The following is a 17,497-nucleotide window of genomic DNA, read 5'->3' as shown; positions in this document are numbered from 1 at the left end:
AAACGCGTTTAAAGCCATAAAAAGATCTCACTGTGTTTTGGCATTGACCAAGCTACCAACAAACCTAAAAAATGATCAGAACTGGAGAAATTACACATTGACATTTGGTGAAATCATGTAACTCTTAAGGACGTGTTGCAGACTTGTTGAATAGATTCATTTTTCTTGTTTTGTTTGTTTTTGATGAAATTGTGCTTTTCTCGTCGAGAAAAGGCGTTTAACGCGATAAAAAGGTTTAGTGCGTTATGAATACGGGCTAGCTTACCAAAAGTACAAATGTGAACTAAATAAGGCCGGGAGTCGTTTTTATTGCTTAAAACACGATTTCTCGACCAGAATATGCTTTTTCAAAAAAGCCATGTTCCCATGGCGAGAGACTCGTTTTCTGTGAGAAAATGCATTAAAAGGAGGGATTTCATGAGAAACACTATAAATACATATTGTACTTGTCTGAAAACGCACAGAACCTTGAAATAGAAGGTTTCTCACCAAAAAACACATTGGTGAAACCCCTATCTTAAGGCTCTGAGTGTTTGCACACATGTACAAACAGGCATGTTTAAACTATAACGTTTTTAGTGAAATCATGTTTCTCTCGAGGAGAAAACGCGTTTAAAGCCATAAAAAGATCTCACTGTGTTTTGGCATTGACCAAGCTACCAACAAACCTAAAAAATGATCAGAACTGGAGAAATTACACATTGACATTGGGTGAAATCATGTAACTCTTAAGGACGTGTTGCAGACTTGTTGAATAGATTCATTTTTCTTGTTTTGTTTGTTTTTGATGAAATTGTGCTTTTCTCGTCGAGAAAAGGCGTTTAACGCGATAAAAAGGTTTAGTGCGTTATGAATACGGGCTAGCTTACCAAAAGTACAAATGTGAACTAAATAAGGCCGGGAGTCGTTTTTATTGCTTAAAACACGATAACTCGACCAGAAAATGCTTTTTCAAAAAAGCCATGTTCCCATGGCGAGAGACTCGTTTTCTGTGAGAAAATGCATTAAAAGGAGGGATTTCATCAGAAACACTATAAATACATATTGTACTTGTCTGAAAACGCACAGAACCTTGAAATAGAAGGTTTCTCACCAAAAAACACATTGGTGAAACCCCTATCTTAAGGCTCTGAGTGTTTGCACACATGTACAAACAGGCATGTTTAAACTATAACGTTTTTAGTGAAATCATGTTTCTCTCGAGGAGAAAACGCGTTTAAAGCCATAAAAAGATCTCACTGTGTTTTGGCATTGACCAAGCTACCAACAAACCTAAAAAATGATCAGAACTGGAGAAATTACACATTGACATTGGGTGAAATCATGTAACTCTTAAGGACGTGTTGCAGACTTGTTGAATAGATTCATTTTTCTTGTTTTGTTTGTTTTTGATGAAATTGTGCTTTTCTCGTCGAGAAAAGGCGTTTAACGCGATAAAAAGGTTTAGTGCGTTATGAATACGGGCTAGCTTACCAAAAGTACAAATGTGAACTAAATAAGGCCGGGAGTCGTTTTTATTGCTTAAAACACGATTTCTCGACCAGAATATGCTTTTTCAAAAAAGCCATGTTCCCATGGCGAGAGACTCGTTTTCTGTGAGAAAATGCATTAAAAGGAGGGATTTCATCAGAAACACTATAAATACATATTGTACTTGTCTGAAAGCGCACAGAACCTTGAAATAGAAGGTTTCTCACCAAAAAACACATTGGTGAAACCCCTATCTTAAGGCTCTGAGTGTTTGCACACATGTACAAACAGGCATGTTTAAACTATAACGTTTTTAGTGAAATCATGTTTCTCTCGAGGAGAAAACGCGTTTAAAGCCATAAAAAGATCTCACTGTGTTTTGGCATTGACCAAGCTACCAACAAACCTAAAAAATGATCAGAACTGGAGAAATTACACATTGACATTGGGTGAAATCATGTAACTCTTAAGGACGTGTTGCAGACTTGTTGAATAGATTCATTTTTCTTGTTTTGTTTGTTTTTGATGAAATTGTGCTTTTCTCGTCGAGAAAAGGCGTTTAACGCGATAAAAAGGTTTAGTGCGTTATGAATACGGGCTAGCTTACCAAAAGTACAAATGTGAACTAAATAAGGCCGGGAGTCGTTTTTATTGCTTAAAACACGATTTCTCGACCAGAATATGCTTTTTCAAAAAAGCCATGTTCCCATGGCGAGAGACTCGTTTTCTGTGAGAAAATGCATTAAAAGGAGGGATTTCATCAGAAACACTATAAATACATATTGTACTTGTCTGAAAGCGCACAGAACCTTGAAATAGAAGGTTTCTCACCAAAAAACACATTGGTGAAACCCCTATCTTAAGGCTCTGAGTGTTTGCACACATGTACAAACAGGCATGTTTAAACTATAACGTTTTTAGTGAAATCATGTTTCTCTCGAGGAGAAAACGCGTTTAAAGCCATAAAAAGATCTCACTGTGTTTTGGCATTGACCAAGCTACCAACAAACCTAAAAAATGATCAGAACTGGAGAAATTACACATTGACATTGGGTGAAATCATGTAACTCTTAAGGACGTGTTGCAGACTTGTTGAATAGATTCATTTTTCTTGTTTTGTTTGTTTTTGATGAAATTGTGCTTTTCTCGTCGAGAAAAGGCGTTTAACGCGATAAAAAGGTTTAGTGCGTTATGAATACGGGCTAGCTTACCAAAAGTACAAATGTGAACTAAATAAGGCCGGGAGTCGTTTTTATTGCTTAAAACACGATTTCTCGACCAGAATATGCTTTTTCAAAAAAGCCATGTTCCCATGGCGAGAGACTCGTTTTCTGTGAGAAAATGCATTAAAAGGAGGGATTTCATGAGAAACACTATAAATACATGTTGTACTTGTCTGAAAACGCACAGAACCTTGAAATAGAAGGTTTCTCACCAAAAAACACATTGGTGAAACCCCTATCTTAAGGCTCTGAGTGTTTGCACACATGTACAAACAGGCATGTTTAAACTATAACGTTTTTAGTGAAATCATGTTTCTCTCGAGGAGAAAACGCGTTTAAAGCCATAAAAAGATCTCACTGTGTTTTGGCATTGACCAAGCTACCAACAAACCTAAAAAATGATCAGAACTGGAGAAATTACACATTGACATTTGGTGAAATCATGTAACTCTTAAGGACGTGTTGCAGACTTGTTGAATAGATTCATTTTTCTTGTTTTGTTTGTTTTTGATGAAATTGTGCTTTTCTCGTCGAGAAAAGGCGTTTAACGCGATAAAAAGGTTTAGTGCGTTATGAATACGGGCTAGCTTACCAAAAGTACAAATGTGAACTAAATAAGGCCGGGAGTCGTTTTTATTGCTTAAAACACGATTTCTCGACCAGAATATGCTTTTTCAAAAAAGCCATGTTCCCATGGCGAGAGACTCGTTTTCTGTGAGAAAATGCATTAAAAGGAGGGATTTCATGAGAAACACTATAAATACATATTGTACTTGTCTGAAAACGCACAGAACCTTGAAATAGAAGGTTTCTCACCAAAAAACACATTGGTGAAACCCCTATCTTAAGGCTCTGAGTGTTTGCACACATGTACAAACAGGCATGTTTAAACTATAACGTTTTTAGTGAAATCATGTTTCTCTCGAGGAGAAAACGCGTTTAAAGCCATAAAAAGATCTCACTGTGTTTTGGCATTGACCAAGCTACCAACAAACCTAAAAAATGATCAGAACTGGAGAAATTACACATTGACATTGGGTGAAATCATGTAACTCTTAAGGACGTGTTGCACACTTGTTGAATAGATTCATTTTTCTTGTTTTGTTTGTTTTTGATGAAATTGTGCTTTTCTCGTCGAGAAAAGGCGTTTAACGCGATAAAAAGGTTTAGTGCGTTATGAATACGGGCTAGCTTACCAAAAGTACAAATGTGAACTAAATAAGGCCGGGAGTCGTTTTTATTGCTTAAAACACGATTTCTCGACCAGAATATGCTTTTTCAAAAAAGCCATGTTCCCATGGCGAGAGACTCGTTTTCTGTGAGAAAATGCATTAAAAGGAGGGATTTCATCAGAAACACTATAAATACATATTGTACTTGTCTGAAAGCGCACAGAACCTTGAAATAGAAGGTTTCTCACCAAAAAACACATTGGTGAAACCCCTATCTTAAGGCTCTGAGTGTTTGCACACATGTACAAACAGGCATGTTTAAACTATAACGTTTTTAGTGAAATCATGTTTCTCTCGAGGAGAAAACGCGTTTAAAGCCATAAAAAGATCTCACTGTGTTTTGGCATTGACCAAGCTACCAACAAACCTAAAAAATGATCAGAACTGGAGAAATTACACATTGACATTGGGTGAAATCATGTAACTCTTAAGGACGTGTTGCAGACTTGTTGAATAGATTCATTTTTCTTGTTTTGTTTGTTTTTGATGAAATTGTGCTTTTCTCGTCGAGAAAAGGCGTTTAACGCGATAAAAAGGTTTAGTGCGTTATGAATACGGGCTAGCTTACCAAAAGTACAAATGTGAACTAAATAAGGCCGGGAGTCGTTTTTATTGCTTAAAACACGATTTCTCGACCAGAATATGCTTTTTCAAAAAAGCCATGTTCCCATGGCGAGAGACTCGTTTTCTGTGAGAAAATGCATTAAAAGGAGGGATTTCATCAGAAACACTATAAATACATATTGTACTTGTCTGAAAGCGCACAGAACCTTGAAATAGAAGGTTTCTCACCAAAAAACACATTGGTGAAACCCCTATCTTAAGGCTCTGAGTGTTTGCACACATGTACAAACAGGCATGTTTAAACTATAACGTTTTTAGTGAAATCATGTTTCTCTCGAGGAGAAAACGCGTTTAAAGCCATAAAAAGATCTCACTGTGTTTTGGCATTGACCAAGCTACCAACAAACCTAAAAAATGATCAGAACTGGAGAAATTACACATTGACATTGGGTGAAATCATGTAACTCTTAAGGACGTGTTGCAGACTTGTTGAATAGATTCATTTTTCTTGTTTTGTTTGTTTTTGATGAAATTGTGCTTTTCTCGTCGAGAAAAGGCGTTTAACGCGATAAAAAGGTTTAGTGCGTTATGAATACGGGCTAGCTTACCAAAAGTACAAATGTGAACTAAATAAGGCCGGGAGTCGTTTTTATTGCTTAAAACACGATAACTCGACCAGAAAATGCTTTTTCAAAAAAGCCATGTTCCCATGGCGAGAGACTCGTTTTCTGTGAGAAAATGCATTAAAAGGAGGGATTTCATCAGAAACACTATAAATACATATTGTACTTGTCTGAAAACGCACAGAACCTTGAAATAGAAGGTTTCTCACCAAAAAACACATTGGTGAAACCCCTATCTTAAGGCTCTGAGTGTTTGCACACATGTACAAACAGGCATGTTTAAACTATAACGTTTTTAGTGAAATCATGTTTCTCTCGAGGAGAAAACGCGTTTAAAGCCATAAAAAGATCTCACTGTGTTTTGGCATTGACCAAGCTACCAACAAACCTAAAAAATGATCAGAACTGGAGAAATTACACATTGACATTGGGTGAAATCATGTAACTCTTAAGGACGTGTTGCAGACTTGTTGAATAGATTCATTTTTCTTGTTTTGTTTGTTTTTGATGAAATTGTGCTTTTCTCGTCGAGAAAAGGCGTTTAACGCGATAAAAAGGTTTAGTGCGTTATGAATACGGGCTAGCTTACCAAAAGTACAAATGTGAACTAAATAAGGCCGGGAGTCGTTTTTATTGCTTAAAACACGATTTCTCGACCAGAATATGCTTTTTCAAAAAAGCCATGTTCCCATGGCGAGAGACTCGTTTTCTGTGAGAAAATGCATTAAAAGGAGGGATTTCATGAGAAACACAATAAATACATATTGTACTTGTCTGAAAGCGCACAGAACCTTGAAATAGAAGGTTTCTCACCAAAAAACACATTGGTGAAACCCCTATCTTAAGGCTCTGAGTGTTTGCACACATGTACAAACAGGCATATTTAAACTATAACGTTTTTAGTGAAATCATGTTTCTCTCGAGGAGAAAACGCGTTTAAAGCCATAAAAAGATCTCACTGTGTTTTGGCATTGACCAAGCTACCAACAAACCTAAAAAATGATCAGAACTGGAGAAATTACACATTGACATTGGGTGAAATCATGTAACTCTTAAGGACGTGTTGCAGACTTGTTGAATAGATTCATTTTTCTTGTTTTGTTTGTTTTTGATGAAATTGTGCTTTTCTCGTCGAGAAAAGGCGTTTAACGCGATAAAAAGGTTTAGTGCGTTATGAATACGGGCTAGCTTACCAAAAGTACAAATGTGAACTAAATAAGGCCGGGAGTCGTTTTTATTGCTTAAAACACGATAACTCGACCAGAAAATGCTTTTTCAAAAAAGCCATGTTCCCATGGCGAGAGACTCGTTTTCTGTGAGAAAATGCATTAAAAGGAGGGATTTCATCAGAAACACTATAAATACATATTTTACTTGTCTGAAAACGCACAGAACCTTGAAATAGAAGGTTTCTCACCAAAAAACACATTGGTGAAACCCCTATCTTAAGGCTCTGAGTGTTTGCACACATGTACAAACAGGCATGTTTAAACTATAACGTTTTTAGTGAAATCATGTTTCTCTCGAGGAGAAAACGCGTTTAAAGCCATAAAAAGATCTCACTGTGTTTTGGCATTGACCAAGCTACCAACAAACCTAAAAAATGATCAGAACTGGAGAAATTACACATTGACATTGGGTGAAATCATGTAACTCTTAAGGACGTGTTGCAGACTTGTTGAATAGATTCATTTTTCTTGTTTTGTTTGTTTTTGATGAAATTGTGCTTTTCTCGTCGAGAAAAGGCGTTTAACGCGATAAAAAGGTTTAGTGCGTTATGAATACGGGCTAGCTTACCAAAAGTACAAATGTGAACTAAATAAGGCCGGGAGTCGTTTTTATTGCTTAAAACACGATTTCTCGACCAGAATATGCTTTTTCAAAAAAGCCATGTTCCCATGGCGAGAGACTCGTTTTCTGTGAGAAAATGCATTAAAAGGAGGGATTTCATCAGAAACACTATAAATACATATTGTACTTGTCTGAAAGCGCACAGAACCTTGAAATAGAAGGTTTCTCACCAAAAAACACATTGGTGAAACCCCTATCTTAAGGCTCTGAGTGTTTGCACACATGTACAAACAGGCATGTTTAAACTATAACGTTTTTAGTGAAATCATGTTTCTCTCGAGGAGAAAACGCGTTTAAAGCCATAAAAAGATCTCACTGTGTTTTGGCATTGACCAAGCTACCAACAAACCTAAAAAATGATCAGAACTGGAGAAATTACACATTGACATTTGGTGAAATCATGTAACTCTTAAGGACGTGTTGCAGACTTGTTGAATAGATTCATTTTTCTTGTTTTGTTTGTTTTTGATGAAATTGTGCTTTTCTCGTCGAGAAAAGGCGTTTAACGCGATAAAAAGGTTTAGTGCGTTATGAATACGGGCTAGCTTACCAAAAGTACAAATGTGAACTAAATAAGGCCGGGAGTCGTTTTTATTGCTTAAAACACGATTTCTCGACCAGAATATGCTTTTTCAAAAAAGCCATGTTCCCATGGCGAGAGACTCGTTTTCTGTGAGAAAATGCATTAAAAGGAGGGATTTCATGAGAAACACTATAAATACATATTTTACTTGTCTGAAAACGCACAGAACCTTGAAATAGAAGGTTTCTCACCAAAAAACACATTGGTGAAACCCCTATCTTAAGGCTCTGAGTGTTTGCACACATGTACAAACAGGCATGTTTAAACTATAACGTTTTTAGTGAAATCATGTTTCTCTCGAGGAGAAAACGCGTTTAAAGCCATAAAAAGATCTCACTGTGTTTTGGCATTGACCAAGCTACCAACAAACCTAAAAAATGATCAGAACTGGAGAAATTACACATTGACATTGGGTGAAATCATGTAACTCTTAAGGACGTGTTGCAGACTTGTTGAATAGATTCATTTTTCTTGTTTTGTTTGTTTTTGATGAAATTGTGCTTTTCTCGTCGAGAAAAGGCGTTTAACGCGATAAAAAGGTTTAGTGCGTTATGAATACGGGCTAGCTTACCAAAAGTACAAATGTGAACTAAATAAGGCCGGGAGTCGTTTTTATTGCTTAAAACACGATTTCTCGACCAGAATATGCTTTTTCAAAAAAGCCATGTTCCCATGGCGAGAGACTCGTTTTCTGTGAGAAAATGCATTAACAGGAGGGATTTCATCAGAAACACTATAAATACATATTGTACTTGTCTGAAAACGCACAGAACCTTGAAATAGAAGGTTTCTCACCAAAAAACACATTGGTGAAACCCCTATCTTAAGGCTCTGAGTGTTTGCACACATGTACAAACAGGCATGTTTAAACTATAACGTTTTTAGTGAAATCATGTTTCTCTCGAGGAGAAAACGCGTTTAAAGCCATAAAAAGATCTCACTGTGTTTTGGCATTGACCAAGCTACCAACAAACCTAAAAAAATGATCAGAACTGGAGAAATTACACATTGACATTGGGTGAAATCATGTAACTCTTAAGGACGTGTTGCAGACTTGTTGAATAGATTCATTTTTCTTGTTTTGTTTGTTTTTGATGAAATTGTGCTTTTCTCGTCGAGAAAAGGCGTTTAACGCGATAAAAAGGTTTAGTGCGTTATGAATACGGGCTAGCTTACCAAAAGTACAAATGTGAACTAAATAAGGCCGGGAGTCGTTTTTATTGCTTAAAACACGATAACTCGACCAGAATATGCTTTTTCAAAAAAGCCATGTTCCCATGGCGAGAGACTCGTTTTCTGTGAGAAAATGCATTAAAAGGAGGGATTTCATCAGAAACACTATAAATACATATTGTACTTGTCTGAAAACGCACAGAACCTTGAAATAGAAGGTTTCTCACCAAAAAACACATTGGTGAAACCCCTATCTTAAGGCTCTGAGTGTTTGCACACATGTACAAACAGGCATGTTTAAACTATAACGTTTTTAGTGAAATCATGTTTCTCTCGAGGAGAAAACGCGTTTAAAGCCATAAAAAGATCTCACTGTGTTTTGGCATTGACCAAGCTACCAACAAACCTAAAAAAATGATCAGAACTGGAGAAATTACACATTGACATTGGGTGAAATCATGTAACTCTTAAGGACGTGTTGCAGACTTGTTGAATAGATTCATTTTTCTTGTTTTGTTTGTTTTTGATGAAATTGTGCTTTTCTCGTCGAGAAAAGGCGTTTAACGCGATAAAAAGGTTTAGTGCGTTATGAATACGGGCTAGCTTACCAAAAGTACAAATGTGAACTAAATAAGGCCGGGAGTCGTTTTTATTGCTTAAAACACGATAACTCGACCAGAAAATGCTTTTTCAAAAAAGCCATGTTCCCATGGCGAGAGACTCGTTTTCTGTGAGAAAATGCATTAAAAGGAGGGATTTCATCAGAAACACTATAAATACATATTGTACTTGTCTGAAAGCGCACAGAACCTTGAAATAGAAGGTTTCTCACCAAAAAACACATTGGTGAAACCCCTATCTTAAGGCTCTGAGTGTTTGCACACATGTACAAACAGGCATGTTTAAACTATAACGTTTTTAGTGAAATCATGTTTCTCTCGAGGAGAAAACGCGTTTAAAGCCATAAAAAGATCTCACTGTGTTTTGGCATTGACCAAGCTACCAACAAACCTAAAAAATGATCAGAACTGGAGAAATTACACATTGACATTGGGTGAAATCATGTAACTCTTAAGGACGTGTTGCAGACTTGTTGAATAGATTCATTTTTCTTGTTTTGTTTGTTTTTGATGAAATTGTGCTTTTCTCGTCGAGAAAAGGCGTTTAACGCGATAAAAAGGTTTAGTGCGTTATGAATACGGGCTAGCTTACCAAAAGTACAAATGTGAACTAAATAAGGCCGGGAGTCGTTTTTATTGCTTAAAACACGATTTCTCGACCAGAATATGCTTTTTCAAAAAAGCCATGTTCCCATGGCGAGAGACTCGTTTTCTGTGAGAAAATGCATTAAAAGGAGGGATTTCATGAGAAACACTATAAATACATGTTGTACTTGTCTGAAAACGCACAGAACCTTGAAATAGAAGGTTTCTCACCAAAAAACACATTGGTGAAACCCCTATCTTAAGGCTCTGAGTGTTTGCACACATGTACAAACAGGCATGTTTAAACTATAACGTTTTTAGTGAAATCATGTTTCTCTCGAGGAGAAAACGCGTTTAAAGCCATAAAAAGATCTCACTGTGTTTTGGCATTGACCAAGCTACCAACAAACCTAAAAAATGATCAGAACTGGAGAAATTACACATTGACATTTGGTGAAATCATGTAACTCTTAAGGACGTGTTGCAGACTTGTTGAATAGATTCATTTTTCTTGTTTTGTTTGTTTTTGATGAAATTGTGCTTTTCTCGTCGAGAAAAGGCGTTTAACGCGATAAAAAGGTTTAGTGCGTTATGAATACGGGCTAGCTTACCAAAAGTACAAATGTGAACTAAATAAGGCCGGGAGTCGTTTTTATTGCTTAAAACACGATTTCTCGACCAGAATATGCTTTTTCAAAAAAGCCATGTTCCCATGGCGAGAGACTCGTTTTCTGTGAGAAAATGCATTAAAAGGAGGGATTTCATGAGAAACACTATAAATACATATTGTACTTGTCTGAAAACGCACAGAACCTTGAAAGGTTTCTCACCAAAAAACACATTGGTGAAACCCCTATCTTAAGGCTCTGAGTGTTTGCACACATGTACAAACAGGCATGTTTAAACTATAACGTTTTTAGTGAAATCATGTTTCTCTCGAGGAGAAAACGCGTTTAAAGCCATAAAAAGATCTCACTGTGTTTTGGCATTGACCAAGCTACCAACAAACCTAAAAAATGATCAGAACTGGAGAAATTACACATTGACATTGGGTGAAATCATGTAACTCTTAAGGACGTGTTGCAGACTTGCTGAATAGATTCATTTTTCTTGTTTTGTTTGTTTTTGATGAAATTGTGCTTTTCTCGTCGAGAAAAGGCGTTTAACGCGATAAAAAGGTTTAGTGCGTTATGAATACGGGCTAGCTTACCAAAAGTACAAATGTGAACTAAATAAGGCCGGGAGTCGTTTTTATTGCTTAAAACACGATAACTCGACCAGAAAATGCTTTTTCAAAAAAGCCATGTTCCCATGGCGAGAGACTCGTTTTCTGTGAGAAAATGCATTAAAAGGAGGGATTTCATCAGAAACACTATAAATACATATTGTACTTGTCTGAAAACGCACAGAACCTTGAAATAGAAGGTTTCTCACCAAAAAACACATTGGTGAAACCCCTATCTTAAGGCTCTGAGTGTTTGCACACATGTACAAACAGGCATGTTTAAACTATAACGTTTTTAGTGAAATCATGTTTCTCTCGAGGAGAAAACGCGTTTAAAGCCATAAAAAGATCTCCCTGTGTTTTGGCATTGACCAAGCTACCAACAAACCTAAAAAATGATCAGAACTGGAGAAATTACACATTGACATTGGGTGAAATCATGTAACTCTTAAGGACGTGTTGCAGACTTGTTGAATAGATTCATTTTTCTTGTTTTGTTTGTTTTTGATGAAATTGTGCTTTTCTCGTCGAGAAAAGGCGTTTAACGCGATAAAAAGGTTTAGTGCGTTATGAATACGGGCTAGCTTACCAAAAGTACAAATGTGAACTAAATAAGGCCGGGAGTCGTTTTTATTGCTTAAAACACGATTTCTCGACCAGAATATGCTTTTTCAAAAAAGCCATGTTCCCATGGCGAGAGACTCGTTTTCTGTGAGAAAATGCATTAAAAGGAGGGATTTCATGAGAAACACTATAAATACATGTTGTACTTGTCTGAAAACGCACAGAACCTTGAAATAGAAGGTTTCTCACCAAAAAACACATTGGTGAAACCCCTATCTTAAGGCTCTGAGTGTTTGCACACATGTACAAACAGGCATGTTTAAACTATAACGTTTTTAGTGAAATCATGTTTCTCTCGAGGAGAAAACGCGTTTAAAGCCATAAAAAGATCTCACTGTGTTTTGGCATTGACCAAGCTACCAACAAACCTAAAAAATGATCAGAACTGGAGAAATTACACATTGACATTTGGTGAAATCATGTAACTCTTAAGGACGTGTTGCAGACTTGTTGAATAGATTCATTTTTCTTGTTTTGTTTGTTTTTGATGAAATTGTGCTTTTCTCGTCGAGAAAAGGCGTTTAACGCGATAAAAAGGTTTAGTGCGTTATGAATACGGGCTAGCTTACCAAAAGTACAAATGTGAACTAAATAAGGCCGGGAGTCGTTTTTATTGCTTAAAACACGATTTCTCGACCAGAATATGCTTTTTCAAAAAAGCCATGTTCCCATGGCGAGAGACTCGTTTTCTGTGAGAAAATGCATTAAAAGGAGGGATTTCATGAGAAACACTATAAATACATATTGTACTTGTCTGAAAACGCACAGAACCTTGAAATAGAAGGTTTCTCACCAAAAAACACATTGGTGAAACCCCTATCTTAAGGCTCTGAGTGTTTGCACACATGTACAAACAGGCATGTTTAAACTATAACGTTTTTAGTGAAATCATGTTTCTCTCGAGGAGAAAACGCGTTTAAAGCCATAAAAAGATCTCACTGTGTTTTGGCATTGACCAAGCTACCAACAAACCTAAAAAATGATCAGAACTGGAGAAATTACACATTGACATTGGGTGAAATCATGTAACTCTTAAGGACGTGTTGCAGACTTGTTGAATAGATTCATTTTTCTTGTTTTGTTTGTTTTTGATGAAATTGTGCTTTTCTCGTCGAGAAAAGGCGTTTAACGCGATAAAAAGGTTTAGTGCGTTATGAATACGGGCTAGCTTACCAAAAGTACAAATGTGAACTAAATAAGGCCGGGAGTCGTTTTTATTGCTTAAAACACGATAACTCGACCAGAAAATGCTTTTTCAAAAAAGCCATGTTCCCATGGCGAGAGACTCGTTTTCTGTGAGAAAATGCATTAAAAGGAGGGATTTCATCAGAAACACTATAAATACATATTGTACTTGTCTGAAAACGCACAGAACCTTGAAATAGAAGGTTTCTCACCAAAAAACACATTGGTGAAACCCCTATCTTAAGGCTCTGAGTGTTTGCACACATGTACAAACAGGCATGTTTAAACTATAACGTTTTTAGTGAAATCATGTTTCTCTCGAGGAGAAAACGCGTTTAAAGCCATAAAAAGATCTCACTGTGTTTTGGCATTGACCAAGCTACCAACAAACCTAAAAAATGATCAGAACTGGAGAAATTACACATTGACATTGGGTGAAATCATGTAACTCTTAAGGACGTGTTGCAGACTTGTTGAATAGATTCATTTTTCTTGTTTTGTTTGTTTTTGATGAAATTGTGCTTTTCTCGTCGAGAAAAGGCGTTTAACGCGATAAAAAGGTTTAGTGCGTTATGAATACGGGCTAGCTTACCAAAAGTACAAATGTGAACTAAATAAGGCCGGGAGTCGTTTTTATTGCTTAAAACACGATTTCTCGACCAGAATATGCTTTTTCAAAAAAGCCATGTTCCCATGGCGAGAGACTCGTTTTCTGTGAGAAAATGCATTAAAAGGAGGGATTTCATGAGAAACACAATAAATACATATTGTACTTGTCTGAAAGCGCACAGAACCTTGAAATAGAAGGTTTCTCACCAAAAAACACATTGGTGAAACCCCTATCTTAAGGCTCTGAGTGTTTGCACACATGTACAAACAGGCATATTTAAACTATAACGTTTTTAGTGAAATCATGTTTCTCTCGAGGAGAAAACGCGTTTAAAGCCATAAAAAGATCTCACTGTGTTTTGGCATTGACCAAGCTACCAACAAACCTAAAAAATGATCAGAACTGGAGAAATTACACATTGACATTGGGTGAAATCATGTAACTCTTAAGGACGTGTTGCAGACTTGTTGAATAGATTCATTTTTCTTGTTTTGTTTGTTTTTGATGAAATTGTGCTTTTCTCGTCGAGAAAAGGCGTTTAACGCGATAAAAAGGTTTAGTGCGTTATGAATACGGGCTAGCTTACCAAAAGTACAAATGTGAACTAAATAAGGCCGGGAGTCGTTTTTATTGCTTAAAACACGATAACTCGACCAGAAAATGCTTTTTCAAAAAAGCCATGTTCCCATGGCGAGAGACTCGTTTTCTGTGAGAAAATGCATTAAAAGGAGGGATTTCATCAGAAACACTATAAATACATATTTTACTTGTCTGAAAACGCACAGAACCTTGAAATAGAAGGTTTCTCACCAAAAAACACATTGGTGAAACCCCTATCTTAAGGCTCTGAGTGTTTGCACACATGTACAAACAGGCATGTTTAAACTATAACGTTTTTAGTGAAATCATGTTTCTCTCGAGGAGAAAACGCGTTTAAAGCCATAAAAAGATCTCACTGTGTTTTGGCATTGACCAAGCTACCAACAAACCTAAAAAATGATCAGAACTGGAGAAATTACACATTGACATTGGGTGAAATCATGTAACTCTTAAGGACGTGTTGCAGACTTGTTGAATAGATTCATTTTTCTTGTTTTGTTTGTTTTTGATGAAATTGTGCTTTTCTCGTCGAGAAAAGGCGTTTAACGCGATAAAAAGGTTTAGTGCGTTATGAATACGGGCTAGCTTACCAAAAGTACAAATGTGAACTAAATAAGGCCGGGAGTCGTTTTTATTGCTTAAAACACGATTTCTCGACCAGAATATGCTTTTTCAAAAAAGCCATGTTCCCATGGCGAGAGACTCGTTTTCTGTGAGAAAATGCATTAAAAGGAGGGATTTCATCAGAAACACTATAAATACATATTGTACTTGTCTGAAAGCGCACAGAACCTTGAAATAGAAGGTTTCTCACCAAAAAACACATTGGTGAAACCCCTATCTTAAGGCTCTGAGTGTTTGCACACATGTACAAACAGGCATGTTTAAACTATAACGTTTTTAGTGAAATCATGTTTCTCTCGAGGAGAAAACGCGTTTAAAGCCATAAAAAGATCTCACTGTGTTTTGGCATTGACCAAGCTACCAACAAACCTAAAAAATGATCAGAACTGGAGAAATTACACATTGACATTGGGTGAAATCATGTAACTCTTAAGGACGTGTTGCAGACTTGTTGAATAGATTCATTTTTCTTGTTTTGTTTGTTTTTGATGAAATTGTGCTTTTCTCGTCGAGAAAAGGCGTTTAACGCGATAAAAAGGTTTAGTGCGTTATGAATACGGGCTAGCTTACCAAAAGTACAAATGTGAACTAAATAAGGCCGGGAGTCGTTTTTATTGCTTAAAACACGATTTCTCGACCAGAATATGCTTTTTCAAAAAAGCCATGTTCCCATGGCGAGAGACTCGTTTTCTGTGAGAAAATGCATTAAAAGGAGGGATTTCATCAGAAACACTATAAATACATATTGTACTTGTCTGAAAGCGCACAGAACCTTGAAATAGAAGGTTTCTCACCAAAAAACACATTGGTGAAACCCCTATCTTAAGGCTCTGAGTGTTTGCACACATGTACAAACAGGCATGTTTAAACTATAACGTTTTTAGTGAAATCATGTTTCTCTCGAGGAGAAAACGCGTTTAAAGCCATAAAAAGATCTCACTGTGTTTTGGCATTGACCAAGCTACCAACAAACCTAAAAAATGATCAGAACTGGAGAAATTACACATTGACATTGGGTGAAATCATGTAACTCTTAAGGACGTGTTGCAGACTTGTTGAATAGATTCATTTTTCTTGTTTTGTTTGTTTTTGATGAAATTGTGCTTTTCTCGTCGAGAAAAGGCGTTTAACGCGATAAAAAGGTTTAGTGCGTTATGAATACGGGCTAGCTTACCAAAAGTACAAATGTGAACTAAATAAGGCCGGGAGTCGTTTTTATTGCTTAAAACACGATTTCTCGACCAGAATATGCTTTTTCAAAAAAGCCATGTTCCCATGGCGAGAGACTCGTTTTCTGTGAGAAAATGCATTAAAAGGAGGGATTTCATGAGAAACACTATAAATACATGTTGTACTTGTCTGAAAACGCACAGAACCTTGAAATAGAAGGTTTCTCACCAAAAAACACATTGGTGAAACCCCTATCTTAAGGCTCTGAGTGTTTGCACACATATACAAACAGGCATGTTTAAACTATAACGTTTTTAGTGAAATCATGTTTCTCTCGAGGAGAAAACGCGTTTAAAGCCATAAAAAGATCTCACTGTGTTTTGGCATTGACCAAGCTACCAACAAACCTAAAAAATGATCAGAACTGGAGAAATTACACATTGACATTGGGTGAAATCATGTAACTCTTAAGGACGTGTTGCAGACTTGTTGAATAGATTCATTTTTCTTGTTTTGTTTGTTTTTGATGAAATTGTGCTTTTCTCGTCGAGAAAAGGCGTTTAACGCGATAAAAAGGTTTAGTGCGTTATGAATACGGGCTAGCTTACCAAAAGTACAAATGTGAACTAAATAAGGCCGGGAGTCGTTTTTATTGCTTAAAACACGATAACTCGACCAGAAAATGCTTTTTCAAAAAAGCCATGTTCCCATGGCGAGAGACTCGTTTTCTGTGAGAAAATGCATTAAAAGGAGGGATTTCATGAGAAACACTATAAATACATATTGTACTTGTCTGAAAACGCACAGAACCTTGAAATAGAAGGTTTCTCACCAAAAAACACATTGGTGAAACCCCTATCTTAAGGCTCTGAGTGTTTGCACACATGTACAAACAGGCATGTTTAAACTATAACGTTTTTAGTGAAATCATGTTTCTCTCGAGGAGAAAACGCGTTTAAAGCCATAAAAAGATCTCACTGTGTTTTGGCATTGACCAAGCTACCAACAAACCTAAAAAATGATCAGAACTGGAGAAATTACACATTGACATTTGGTGAAATCATGTAACTCTTAAGGACGTGTTGCAGACTTGTTGAATAGATTCATTTTTCTTGTTTTGTTTGTTTTTGATGAAATTGTGCTTTTCTCGTCGAGAAAAGGCGTTTAACGCGATAAAAAGGTTTAGTGCGTTATGAATACGGGCTAGCTTACCAAAAGTACAAATGTGAACTAAATAAGGCCGGGAGTCGTTTTTATTGCTTAAAACACGATTTCTCGACCAGAATATGCTTTTTCAAAAAAGCCATGTTCCCATGGCGAGAGACTCGTTTTCTGTGAGAAAATGCATTAAAAGGAGGGATTTCATGAGAAACACTATAAATACATATTGTACTTGTCTGAAAACGCACAGAACCTTGAAATAGAAGGTTTCTCACCAAAAAACACATTGGTGAAACCCCTATCTTAAGGCTCTGAGTGTTTGCACACATGTACAAACAGGCATGTTTAAACTATAACGTTTTTAGTGAAATCAT

Source organism: Lampris incognitus, chromosome 20 (genome assembly GCF_029633865.1).
Source record: "Lampris incognitus isolate fLamInc1 chromosome 20, fLamInc1.hap2, whole genome shotgun sequence".
Lineage (NCBI taxonomy): Eukaryota > Metazoa > Chordata > Actinopteri > Lampriformes > Lampridae > Lampris > Lampris incognitus.
The sequence above is the reverse complement of the archived record's forward strand: the minus strand, read 5'-3'. Positions refer to the sequence as shown.